At 38.2% G+C, this 13,680-nt stretch overlaps 1 pseudogene; it reads left to right on the forward strand.

Annotated features, from left to right (window-relative positions):
* The first annotated feature begins 5,457 nt into the window (after positions 1–5,457).
* On the forward strand, positions 5,458–9,272 carry LOC149191053 (putative disease resistance protein At4g27220; annotated as a pseudogene).
* The last annotated feature ends 4,408 nt before the right edge of the window (positions 9,273–13,680 follow it).

Genomic DNA, 13,680 nt, shown 5'->3' on the forward strand with positions numbered 1-13,680 from the left:
TGTTCTTCTTGGCCTTGCTTGTAAGGGGTGTCATCGGATGATCCCAGAAGCGGTCCTAATTGCCTTGTGAATTCACCTACGGAGAAAGAGAGTAGTTCCGAGGGTTGACGACTGGAATGTTAAAGTTTCAAGAGGGAATAAGAAACCTCCCCTGAAAGTAGGTAGGGTTAGGATTGTTGTCTGGAATAGTGTGATGGAGAGAGGAGTTCCCAGATTGAGAAAACCCTAATGAGGAGGGAAGGTCGGATGATGAGGGGTGCAAGTTTGCCTCAGGTGATATGGAATCGAAATATGGGGAGGGTGCGATGCAGGAAACCAGGAGATTGAGCATAGAAGGAGAGAGTGGAGGGCAGTTGAGCCCTGGAGATGCAACGGAAAGAGTTGAAACCAACAGGTAGGGCACAGACGGTCCGGGAGTCATACTAACAGATAGTGGCCCTGTCCACGAAGGAGAAGGCGTGCATGGTGGTCTAGAACCTGACACTTCCTACACAGCATGAGGGAGCATCCAAATTTATTTGTAGGGATTCAGATCGATGGAATAATTGACAACATCAATCTCCATTTCAACAAGTTGCAGATAGAATCTAGGACGAGGGTAACGACCAGTGATGGGGTAGGGCAGCAGACCACAAGTCGTCACAATGAGAGCTCCACACTACAGATAGATGGTGAGAGCAGCGACAATGACAACAAAGCAAAGGATTGTCTGCTAACCTAAACCCTAAGGTGCTTCAAAGCAAAGCGCCATCTCTCCCTCACCAACCACCAACTTTTAATTCTAATTTATAATATAGTTATATTTATTAATAATATCATATTATTATTATTTCATTATTTAATTTCTTTTTAATATAGAAATTGTTAATAACAAATAATTATTAAAAAATAAAATAAAATAAAATTCAAAATTAAGTAATTTGACTTTTGTCCCTTAATGTTCTTTTTTATAATACTTTTAATTTTTATTCTTTGACCGTTGGGAATTTACCATTGCATTTCTTAGATTTATATATTATTGGTTTGTTGATCTTGCTCATCATCCTAGTTGATCCAGGTGGATGTTGGTGGCCACCCACCTATCCCACTTGGACCCCCACAACTGTCTCTTTTAGTTTTTCAGTTTCCGTAATTGTAGCACAATTTACTATTTTTAGCAGTTTTTCAGGTCCTGAACTTCCAAAGTCGTTTTGAGGCCCTAAACGACGTTTTTTGGGAAATATGAGAGCAGTCCATGGACCGATGTTGCTCTTCCCAAAGTTATAATTCTCAGATAGATCTTTCTAATGAGCTATTATACGCATCAAACGAAGATCAGGTGCCAAAGTTACAACCTTGGAAATTTGATGTACCAATTTACCCAAACGAGGCCCACAATTTGGCGTTTCATCTTCTAGGTTAGGTTTTGGGATGTTAATGGTTTTCCATTATTTCTCAATAATAAATAGGCCTTCGAGCCTCATTGTAACACAGTTCAGAGGCATGTAGCCACCACATCTCTTCTCAGAGATAAGCTACCATTGCCCTAGTTGGTTTACTTCCATTTCTGTTTGTAAGCATATTTCAATATTTTACATTAACGAAATGAAGTATTATTTCCGCTGCGTCTTTGTATATATGGTTATCTCTATATTTTGTTGCATTCCTATTTAAATCTGGATCAGTGGTATCAGAGAGCTCTGCTTTTTCTCTGTTTTTCTTTGCATGTCCCCAACGAGGTCGGGATATAAGGAGTTAGGGCTTGAACTGGTCGAACCTTTGCAAGGCCAGCCTCGCAAATCTTGACGACCTCCTATGGAAAATGAAAAGAAAGACGAGGGGGCAGGAGATCCTATCAAAATCTTGCTCGAAGAAGCCCTCAAGCGGCAAAGGAACGCGATGATGGACAGCTTTGCCCAGATCCTTCAGCGGCTACCCAAAGGCGACGCATCGACTTCCAACAGCTACTCTGGAAACACCACACTGTTTAAGGTACAAGTTAATTTTGAAATCCCCATATTCGAGGGTCAGATAGACGCAGATGTCGTAGATAAATGGTTAAATCTGTTAGAGGGTTATTTTTTTGTTCATGAATTTTTGAGTCGGGAAAAGATTGTTTTCGCTCTTCTCAAAGCAACCCCCCACATCAAGGATTGGTGAGAAACCTACTATGAGCAGAAGGATGAAAGTACGAACTCACTGTTCTCGGCCGCACCCACTTGGAATTCCTTTTGGGATGCCATCAAGGAGTAGTACTACCCTGTCAAAATCTATGAGGACAAATACATAAAGTGGACCACGCTGCGACAGGGACAGGACCAAGATGTGCCGGAGTTCACAAACATTTTTCATACCCTTCGCACACAATTGGGTATCAAAGATTATGAGCTGTATCTAGTACTCAAATACCGCAGCTGCCTACATAGATACATCCAGGAAGAGATGGAGTTCCTAAACATTTCCTCACTCGGCATAGCGTACCGGTACGCTGTCAAAATTGAGCAGAAGTTCAAATAGAAGAAGCAAGACTTTGAATCTGAGAATCTGAAGACCAAAGGACAAAGCCAAGGTGGGGTGACCCAAGACAACCCATCGAAGCCGCAAGAAAAGAATAACACTACGAAGTCGAAGAAGGACACAAAAAAGTGGTGCGAGTTCCATAAGAGCCCCACTCACAACACAAGTGAGTGTCGAACCAAGCAGTCGCTGGTGGCCGAGTTGAAGGCTTCAGAATCATATGCATGTTCCAACCCTGAGTCAGAACCCGACAAGGGGAATGGCAAAGGGAAGCAGATCATTGATGCGGAGCCCAATGTCACTTTTGCCACCGCCAAGATCCAGAAAAATGAGCCCGAAGATCCAAAGGAGGGGGATCGTCTTTTCCACTCACAGATGTGGGTGAAGGGTTCGCCGCTGCAATTCATTGTTGACAGTGGGAGCCAAAAGAACCTCATTTCAGCAGAGGTCGTGAAGCGGTTGGGCCTACCGACTACACCACACCCACAACCGTATAGTATCGAGTGGTTTTGTCCAAGGACAAGATCTCCAAGTTTTCTAGTAGTGCCACCTTCCTTACAACATCAAACCCTTCATAGACGAGGTATTGTGTGATGTTACACCTCTGGATGTTTGTGATGTACTATTAGGCCAGCCATACTTGTGGAGGCGACATGCTGTGTATGAGTCAAGGCCTCGTGCTGTCATTATTTCTTTGTGTAATTCATTATACAGGATACCAGAGGTAGCCCCACCTACCGCCACTTCTTTGATCACTTCCAAGAAAGGCAACAAGCTCATCTCCCAGACTAGGAAATTCATTTTCTGTCTGGTTCGCTCCCAAAGTAAGGGGAAGATCGTCACCACATCCATGACCCCCGCGAAGGGTTCCTTCACGCAGCAGCAGCAGCAAAGGGATATGGTTATGACAGAACACAGGAACAACTTCTCCTCACCCACAGGGTTACCACACAAGCTTCAAGTGGGCAACAAAGTTTGGTTGCATCTACAGAAAGAACTCCTCACAAGAGTCCATTAGAAGCTCCGACCACGCCGACATGGTCCTTACACCATTACCAAGGTTGTGGGAAATAATGCTTTGGAGCACAACATTCCTCCATTCCTTCGCCTGCACCAAGTGTTCAATGTGTACCACCCTCAACCATGCTTCCCACCATTACTGGACAAATCCAAGATTGCAGAACAACTCACCAAGGGACCAATTTCAACAGATGGAGGAACTCAACGCAATGGGCCATTGCTACCTAAGGGGGGAGGAATGATCCAGGTGGATGTTGGTGGCCACCCACTTATCCCACTTGGACCCCCACAACCATCTCTTTTAGTTTTTCAATTTCTGTAATTGTAGCGCAATTTACTATTTTTAGCAGTTTTTCAGGTCCTGAACTTCCGGAGCTGTTTTGAGGCCCTAAACGACGTTTTTTTTGGAAATCTGGGAGCAACATGTATCGTTGAATCGATGTTTCTCTTTCCAAAGTTATAGTTCTCAGATAAATATTTCTAACGAGCTATTGTACGCGTCAAACGGGGATCGGGTGCTAAAGTTATGACCTCGGGAAGTTGATGTACCAATTTATCCAAATGGGGCCCACAATTTGGTGTTTCATCTTCTAGGGTTAGGTTTTGGGATGTTAAGGGTTTTCCATTGTTTCTCAACAATAAATAGGCCTTCGAGCGTCATTGTAACACAGTTCAGAGGCATGTAGCCACCACATCTCTTCTCAAAGATAAGCTACCGTCGCCTGAGCTGGTTTACTTCCATTTCTGTTTGTAAGCATATTTCAGTATTTTACATTAACGAAATGAAGTATTATTTCCACTGCATCTTTGTGTATATGGTTATCTCTATATTTTGTTGCGTTCCTGTTTAAATCTGGATCACTGGTCTTAATGATGAAACTAGATCTAGGTTCGAAACGCGTCGATATGGATATTGATTCATCCTAGTCCTGATGATGAACCTAGATCTGAGCATTAGATATGGATATTGATTCATCCTAGTCCTGATGATGAACCTAGATCTAGGTTCGAAACGCATCGATCCTTTGTTCTCTATGTGATTTCTCTAAAAAATCTAAGCATTAGATATGGATATTAATTACCTATTGATCATTTGAATAAAATCAAATGTGTCTCCACTTTACCAAGATTAATCTCCTCCTTAATCACATATTCACATTTGGTAAACTAAAATATGTAGTTCTATTATAATGATAACAACACCGTTCATATATGCATTTTAATATATCTTTGTCATTTTGATTGAAAGCAGCAAAGGTACATATATATATGCAGTGACATTGATTAAGTTCCAAAGTTTTACACTGAAGATAATTAATAACACTTAAAGTCTTTAATGTGATTCCATTGCGCATAAACTTTGTAACTTCAGTGGGTAGAAGTATTTGAAATATATGTCATTTTTACTAACCATATCCATATTGTCAAAGCAATTAGAATGAAAATCTTTATATGTACATATGGTGGGTAGCACACAACATAATATACAGTTTTGCTTTTTCTTTTGGAAATTGAATTATGGATTTACTCTAATTATTGTTAAAATAATTTTTTGATTTTGAAATATAATTAATATTATTTTTAGTAAGTCAACAAAATTAACAATTCCAAATCAGAAAATATTTAATAAAAGTAAGAATTACATTTTAGAATTTTAAATAACTTAATTTTATTTATATACAATAATATTATTACATATTAAAAAATCTGAACTTATAAAAAAACAAATTATTTTTATTTAATTATATTTAAATTTAGCCACACGGAACCCAGCCATACGACCTTGTTTTACAGGTGTTCCCCCTTTTTCAACTTAAACTTTAAGTTATTACCAGAAGAAAAGAGGGAAAAAAATCACGCGAAGACAATGTGATGGTAATGGAATAAACTTTTACAAAGTGGGTTTCGTACCATAATTATGCCTTCAGGTTAGGGTTCGGTGCGCACAAACGTTTTTCTTTTTCGAAATGAGGGTTTGGCACACGCCACTCTTCTTTCTTTTCAACCGATCTGCCAAGTTATTCCTTTGGTATGAGCCAACCATGTGACTATCCTTTAGAAACAGCAATGGATTGTGGATCTCACTCATCCAACCCACTGCAACTCTTACAGCTCTTTGCTCACACCTTACCTTATTTCGTCCCCTTTCTCTATCGCCCTTTGGTTTCTTTCCAATCTTCACATATTTTCCATTTCCCCTCCCCTCTGCCATTTGCGAACATGGCCACGGATTTTGGCACTGGACTGGCGACAAACGTGGACTTGCGACAAACGTCACTAACGCCATTATCGGTCTTCTCTGCCAACAACTGAATGGTGTTAGGGAGTTGGGGAAGAACCTTCAACTTCTCAACAATGAACTCGCAGGTATGGACGAGTCGTTACGTCATATTCAAACCCAGTTCGAAGATCAACAAAAGAAGCGGCCGGAGTTAGTGGAAGGTTCTTTGGGAAGGATTAGCAATGCCCTTGAAGAAGTCAAATCCCTCATCCTTTGCGCCAACAAACAGCGAGGACGGTGTCGCGGTTGCTGTCTGTATTTCAACCCCAAGATCCCGGCAGATATTAGAGAATGGAAGACCGGATTTAGTGAGCTCTTCCAGCACCTTGATTCTGCTCTTTCAACAGCTGCCCATACTGCCAAGATTGTGGTGTCTGCACAGCCTCAAGCAGAGGTGCTTCTTCAACCTCTACCAGATTCAGGCTTCGTGGGGTCTGGCCTTCAAGCTGCCCAGCAGCAACTGCTCACATGGCTTAACGAACCTCATCCCCAGGCTCGTGTGTGATCGGTGTGTGGGGCATGGCGGGAGTTGGGAAAACTGCATTACTCCAACTCATCTACAATAACTTCAAGAAGAAGGTGAGTACAAGCTTCGATTTCGTCATTTGGTATACCATTTCTCAAAGTTATAAGATTGAAAGTCTCCAGGATACCATTGCCGAGTCTCTGAATTTAAGATTTGAGCCAAGTTCTAGTATTGACATGAGAAAGATGAAATTGTATGCATCTCTTGAAAATAAGAGGTTTCTTCTTTTGTTGGACGACCTTTGGAGTCCAATTGATTTGAATCAAGTTGGGGTCATTTTTGGCCATGATAAGGGCAGCAAAATCTTGATATCCAGCCGCTACAGAGATGTAGTTGAAATAATGGCAGAAAAAGAGTACTGCATGATGTTACAACCCCTGTCCACAGAGGAAGGGTGGGAGCTGTTCCGGAGAAGAGCTTTTAGAAGTGGGGCTGCTCCAGACAATAGTCTAGAGGTCATTGCTAGAAAAGTTGCTTCGGAGTGGAAAGGGTTACCCTTAGCAATAAATACAGTCGCTGCTGCTATGGCTCGGAAAAGGACTGCTGATGAGTGGAGTCGCTCTTTAGTTTTGATGAAGAATGCAGATCCATCATTTCCCTCCACTCACAGGACCATTGATGCAGAGCTCTATCAGAGGATAAGATGGAGCTACAATGATTTGCCCAATAATCTGAAAATGCGTTTTCTATATTGTGCTGCCTTTCCCGAAGATGCAGAAATTGATGTGGAGACGCTGGTGGAGATGTGGTCAGTAGAAATATTGGTTCCCCAAAAGGGAACAACTTACTTCATGGATGTTGGGCGGGAATACGTAGAAGCACTCGTAGATAGGTGTTTGATCGAGTATCATGGTTCAGTGAAAAAGGAAATAAAAGTTCATGATGTACTACACTACATGATATGGCAATTTATGTAGGCCAAGGAGAAGAGAACTGGTTATTTGAAGCTGGTCAACATCTTCAACATTTTCCAAGTGAAGAAGAGGCCAAGGATCGCAAAAGAATCTCCGTTCTCAGCAATGAAATTAGTGATCTGCCAACAGATTTGAAGGGTTCAACACTCGTCAGTTTAGTGTTAGCCGAAAATACACAGGTGAAGGAAATTCCAGAGGGGTTTTTGGTAAACTTCATGTCTCTCAAGATTCTGGATCTGTCAGATACCTCAATACAAACATTACCAACAGCAGTGGGTCAGCTTGGACAGCTTGAGTTTCTTAAATTGAAAATGTGTGTCCGGTTGAAGGATTTGCCTGATAGCATTTGCAATCTTTCACATCTGCAGTTTTTGAATCTCGAAGACTGTGGAAGTCTATTTTCTTTACCCTATAGGATAGGAGAGCTAAAAAATCTAAAGCACCTCAAATTTACGGCTTACAAAGGCTTCAGGGTGATTCCACATCAAATCTCTCAACTTATTTCATTGAACAAACTGGTCTTGCCTCGAGAGTCAACTCCAATGAGTGTGGAGGATCTCACAAATCTCTCAAATCTGATCGAGTTGAATGTCAGAGTAAATCCAGAAATTAAAGAAGGTTCAATGAGTACGTGGTCAAAGATGAGAAATTTGAGGTTATGGTTCCCATGGGGTAAAGTTGAAAATAGAGATGATGCGGCGCTAGATATTCTTCCACAGAACATGCAGAGCATTGAGGAGTTGCAGAGTCTTGATTTATTCGATTATGAAGGGGTAAGTCTCCCGAATTGTATATGTCAGTTTCAAAATTTGAAGAATTTGCGCTTGAGCCACTGCATGAAATTAGAGGAGCTTCCAGCCTTGGAGATTGGGAGCGAGGCTGCAAGTGACGGTTTTCCAAAGTTGGAGGAATTAAGACTAGATGGGCTAAACAGCTTAGAGAGTATAGTGTGGAATGCAAACACAATGTTGCAACTGCAAATCTTGAGGATATCAGATTGCCGCGTGTTGAAGACATTCACAATGGAGGAGCTACCCAACTTAAGGGAATTACATATATCAGGTTGTGCTCAGTTGAAGAAGCTGTTCATGGACAGCGGTGGCGGTTTTCCGAAGTTGAAGAAATTATATCTAGAGTCCGTAGACAGCTTAGAGAGTGTAGTGTGCAATGCAAAAACAATGTTGCATGTCCAAAGATTGACCATATGGGGTTGCCGCGTGTTGAAGACATTGAGAATGGAGGAGCTTCCCAATTTAAGGGAATTGAATATACGGGGTTGTGCTGAGTTGAAGGAGCTGTCCATGGACAGCGGTGGCCGTTTTCCAGAGTTGCAGACATTAGATCTATCCTACCTAGACAGCTTAGAAAGTATAGTGTGCAATGCTGAAACAATGTTGCAACTCCAAAGCTTGACGATATCAGGTTGTGGCGTGTTGAAGGCGTTGAGAATAGAGGAGCTGCCTAATTTAAAAGATATATGCATTAAGGAGTGCCCTCAGTTGGAAGTTGAGATCGGCAGTCTTCCATTGTTACAGAAATAGAGTCTTACAGGTTTAGAGAAGGTAGAAAGTATTGCAATACCATCAAGTGCATGGAATCAAGAAACAATGCCTAGTCTGGAAGTTATAGAAATCACAGGTTGTCCATTGTTGAGGAGAATGCCCAGAGAAATGGAGAAGCTACCTAAGTTGAAGGAAATTGTGGGAAAATTAGATTGGTGGGATGGAATAAGTTGGGAAAATGATAATGTAAAATCTAAACTCTCTCACCTTTTTAAGGGATCTGATGTTGAAGAATGTGATGAAGGCAGCGCACTTGAAGAAGATGGTGATGAAGGTAGTGAACTTAAAGAAAGATGGCGAAGTTGATGAAGACACTGAATTGGGAAAAGATGGTGAAGTTCAAGAATGTGAAGGAAATGGTGAAGACGATCATCCTAAATGAAGGAGAGGAGATGATCAGGAGATTTGAATGTAAAATTAATACTTTTGAAGTCTTGTAAGTTAATGTCACTAGTTAAATATTTTAATGTACATGAACTAAATTCTTAAGATGAATTTTACGAAATGTATTTAAAAAAATTAGTAGTAATATTTTTTTAATTATAAATTTATTTTCTCACTTATTTCCATAGAATGTTAATTATATATATATGAATATGAAAAAATATTTAAAATTTTAACCTCAAGAGAAATAGAGTTTGAATCATTTTTAATGTTGATATTACTTTTTCCATATATAAATATATATTTATATAATTACAAATTATTTTAAATATTTTATATTATTTTTAAATTTAAAATAAATATATATATATATATATAATTTAATATTATAACACCTTATTAATTTTGTTTAATTTTATATATTTATTTTTTGTTTAATATTTATATTTTTAGAATTATATTTTGGTTTCTTTTTTACTACTAAAATAATAATTAAGGTTATAATATTTAATATTAATAAAATTTAGTTTACACATAAAAAAATATCATTGGGAATTTTATGTGTATTTTTATCTATGTATTAGGTTTATTAGAATTTTATTAAGTTTAAAGTGAAATTATGAAATTTATGTTTATGTGTATTTTTATGTATGTATTAAGTTTATTAGAATTTTATTAAGCTTAAAAGTTAAAGTAGTGAAATTGTGAAATTTATGTTTATATTATTAAGAGGAAGATAAGTTAAAAAGAAAGAAATGGAGTTCATTGCAAGGTATTTTTGGGTTAGTTTACTAACTAATTTTACTATGAAAATTATGAAATTTAATTTTGAATTTGATGATATTCAAAACATTAAATAGACTATCTTAAATTCATATTAATCTCAAATTTATCAAGCACTAAGAGGGATCAAATCTCACGAGGTGCAAACCTCTTTTTTTAGTGCAAAACTTGAGGAAAGGTTTGTGCCTCGAGAAATTTGATCCCTCTCAGAGCTTGATAGATCTGGGGTTAAGATGGATCTAGGTTGGTTTCAGTTGTGTGCGGTCATACAAAAATTGTTAAACATCTAATTCTTTTGATCATTTTAAATATGCTAAATATGCCTAAGATCAATTTGGTCATTTTTATTTTAAATTTTATTAGTTACCTTAGTAGATGAGACAGATTGTTAGTAACTTGAATGATGAAATAAAAATTTTGAGGGCAAAGTGGAAATGCAACAATGTTGAATGATTGAAAATGTGAATAATAAGAATATAGTCATTTGCAAACAATCTTCATTTCGATCAATCTGAAACTATATTTTCTTCTATTGTTCTTATTGTCACACCAATTAGATTTGCCATTTTCTGATATCGATCATATGAAAATGGCAATTGAAATAATAGACCATTCAAATATTTAACTCATGCTACTATAGTAAACATCATACCTTGTCTCTATTGCTCTACAATATTAATTGTATTTTTCTCCAAAGTCAATCATTGTGACTTATGGAGTGTAAAACCCCAAATAATTTTCAATGGTAGTTATTGTCTATTACCACATTTGAATGCAAAGTGATTAACAATGTTGAAAGATGGAAAATGGGAATAATAAGAATGTATCCAATTACAAATATGGGAATAATAAGGATGTATCCAATTATAAATAGTTTACAGTTTCACGAAGCAAAGGTTTCGGGTAAGTGAACATTTTATTTATGATGAAAATTCAAGTATTGTATTTATGGTTGAATTACTATAACATAGAAGTCAATTCACGACATGAATAATTTTTATGTGCTTACAGTTGGAGAGAATGTGTATGTTTTGTGGGTGACAAGGAGAGACAAGGGGAGATAGAGATATAAATGGAGGGGGGAGAGAGAGAGAAGAGAGAGGAAAAAACATGGAGGGAGGAAGATATGTGTGTGTGGAGAGAGAAGTGTTAGAGAGAGAGAGATGGAGGGAAAAAGGGAGGGAGAGAGAGATATAGATAGATTTGGAGAGAGTGTGTGCATGTCTGGGGGGTGAGATATAGAGATAAAGGAGAGACAATGGGAGATAGAGATATAGATGAAGGGGGCAAAGATATTCTTACACTGAAATCAATGCACAATATTAATTTAATTACTTTGAAATTACTGTACATCATACATCTAGTTGCATCAAATCAGAAATCAATGCATCTAATGAAAACAATCAAATAGGATTAGAAATCAACATCTTCACTGAAATCAATGCATCTAGTGCAAGTAATCGAATAAGATTTGAAATCAATATCTACACTAAAATCAACGCATCTAGTGCAAGAAATCAATATCTGCATTGAAACTAATGCATCCAGTGCAAGCAATAAAATAGGAGTAGAAATCAATGCTTCTAGTGTAAGGTATTAAATAGGATTAGAAATTGACATCTACACTGAAATCAATGCATCTGGTGTAAGGTATTAAATAGGATTAGAAATCGACATCTACAATGAAATCAATGGATCTAGTACAAGTGATCAATTAGGATTAGAAACCAATATCGACATTGAAACTAATGGATTCAGTGCAAGCAATCAAATAGGAGTAGAAATCAACATCTACATTGAAATCAATGCATCTAGTGTAAGGTATTAAATATGATTAGAAACTGACATCTGCACTAAAATCAATGCATCTAGTGCAAGCAATCAATTATTATTAGAAATTAACAACTACACTGAAATAAATACATATATTTTAGTGAAAACCCAAAATATTCATGAATTTCTAGGTCTAACTTATATTTTTGTATTTGTCTCTATCTCTCTTTATTCTTCCCTTTCTCTCTACCTTCTTTTATGTGTCCCTTTATTCTTCCCTTTCTCTCTACCTTCTATTATGTGTCTATCACCCTCCCTCTCTCCTCCCTCTTTATATCTTTGCCTCTCCCTCCCTTTTTCTATCTTTATCTTCTTCCCTCTCTCCCCCCGTCATCTATATCTATACCTCCCTCCATCTCTCCTTATTTGTATCTCTATCTCAACCCCCTAAACACTTGTCACTCTCACACTCTCTCTCTCTCCTCCCTTTCTCTCTATCTATCTTCCCCTTGTCTCCCTCTCTCTCTCTCTTTCTCCTGCTCTCTCTCTCTCTTCCCTCTTTCTCTCCTCTCTCCCTCACCGTCTGTCCATCTCTCCCTTGTCAATCCCTCTCCCTCTCCACCTTTCTCTCTCTATGTATTTCTTCCCCTTAGAGCTCCATCGCTCCCTCCTCTCTCTCCCTTTCTCTCCCACCTCCCTTTGTCTCTCCCCCCCCATCACACTCTCCCTCTCTGTCTACTCTCCAACTTTATCACTATCGCCCTCCCTCTCTCCTTCTCACTCTCCCCCTCTCTCCCCCCTCTATATCTATGTCTCCCTGTCTCTCTCTTCCCTTCTTTCCCTATCTCTATCCTCTCCTTTTCTCTCTCTTCCCTTGTCTCCTTTCTCCCTCATTCCATCTTCATCTCTCCCTTGTCACTCCCTTTCTCTCTCCACTTATATCTCTCAATGACTTTGCTCTTTCCTCCCTCTCTTTCCCCCTCAAAATCCATCTCTCTCCCCCTCCCTCTCCCCTCCCTCCTCTCACTCTTACTTCCTCTCTCTCCTTATCTCTCCCACCTCTATGTATCTCTCCCCCACTCTATTCCCCCTCCATATCACTCTCTCTCTTAAATATGATCCCATTGTAGTGTATTTAAGAAAGTATCTTAAAAAAAACATAATTGGTTGTAAAATATTAAACCTATATTTTGGAGCAATCATGTCAAAGAAAATACAATAATAAAAAACTTAAAAGAATTATGTTGTATCTTTTCTCTATCAGTGTTAGTCACTTTGCTTTCTCTCTTCACTTGGATCCTTGGTTAAGATGCATCTATCTTGGTTCATTATAATAATATTTATATTACATAAATTTCACATATGGATATATAAAAGTATTCTCGCTTTTAATTTATTTAAACCTTGATTTAATCTCTATGGGAAAAATTTTAGTAGTAGTGAGGATGAAGAGTTTAATTTTAGTAGTTAGTTATAGAGTTAGTTATTATTGTCAATGTTAAGTTACGCCATGAGAGACTAATGCTCCTTTTTTAACATGGCATATGCATGATGATATAATGCTTATTTTGCTAATATAATGGACGATTGTTTATCTCATGTTTATCTTCATATGGCATATTTGGATGATGTTTTCATTCGTGTCTTTTCTATGCATACAAGTTCTATTTGTTTAAATTAATGTGATTAAAGGTTAATGAATTCACCACCACAATTAAACCTTTAATACTTTGCACATCACTAACATAAAAACTATCAAACATTCCTTGGGTGAGACCACCTTCCTTGCAAAGGTTGAAATAGTTGACACAATAGACTACATCATGCCTATTTTGGATGCTTTTTATAGACCTTGAGTTTACCATAGAGCCTGTTATCCCCCACAATGTCCCAAGCTGATGAGGAAATCGACGGAGGTAACCACAAACCAAGATTTTGGTT

The sequence above is a fragment of the Pinus tabuliformis genome, chromosome 3_1, assembly GCF_031772625.1.
Source record: "Pinus tabuliformis cultivar Carrire ecotype Pingquan chromosome 3_1, CPIR1, whole genome shotgun sequence".
NCBI lineage: Eukaryota > Viridiplantae > Streptophyta > Pinopsida > Pinales > Pinaceae > Pinus > Pinus tabuliformis.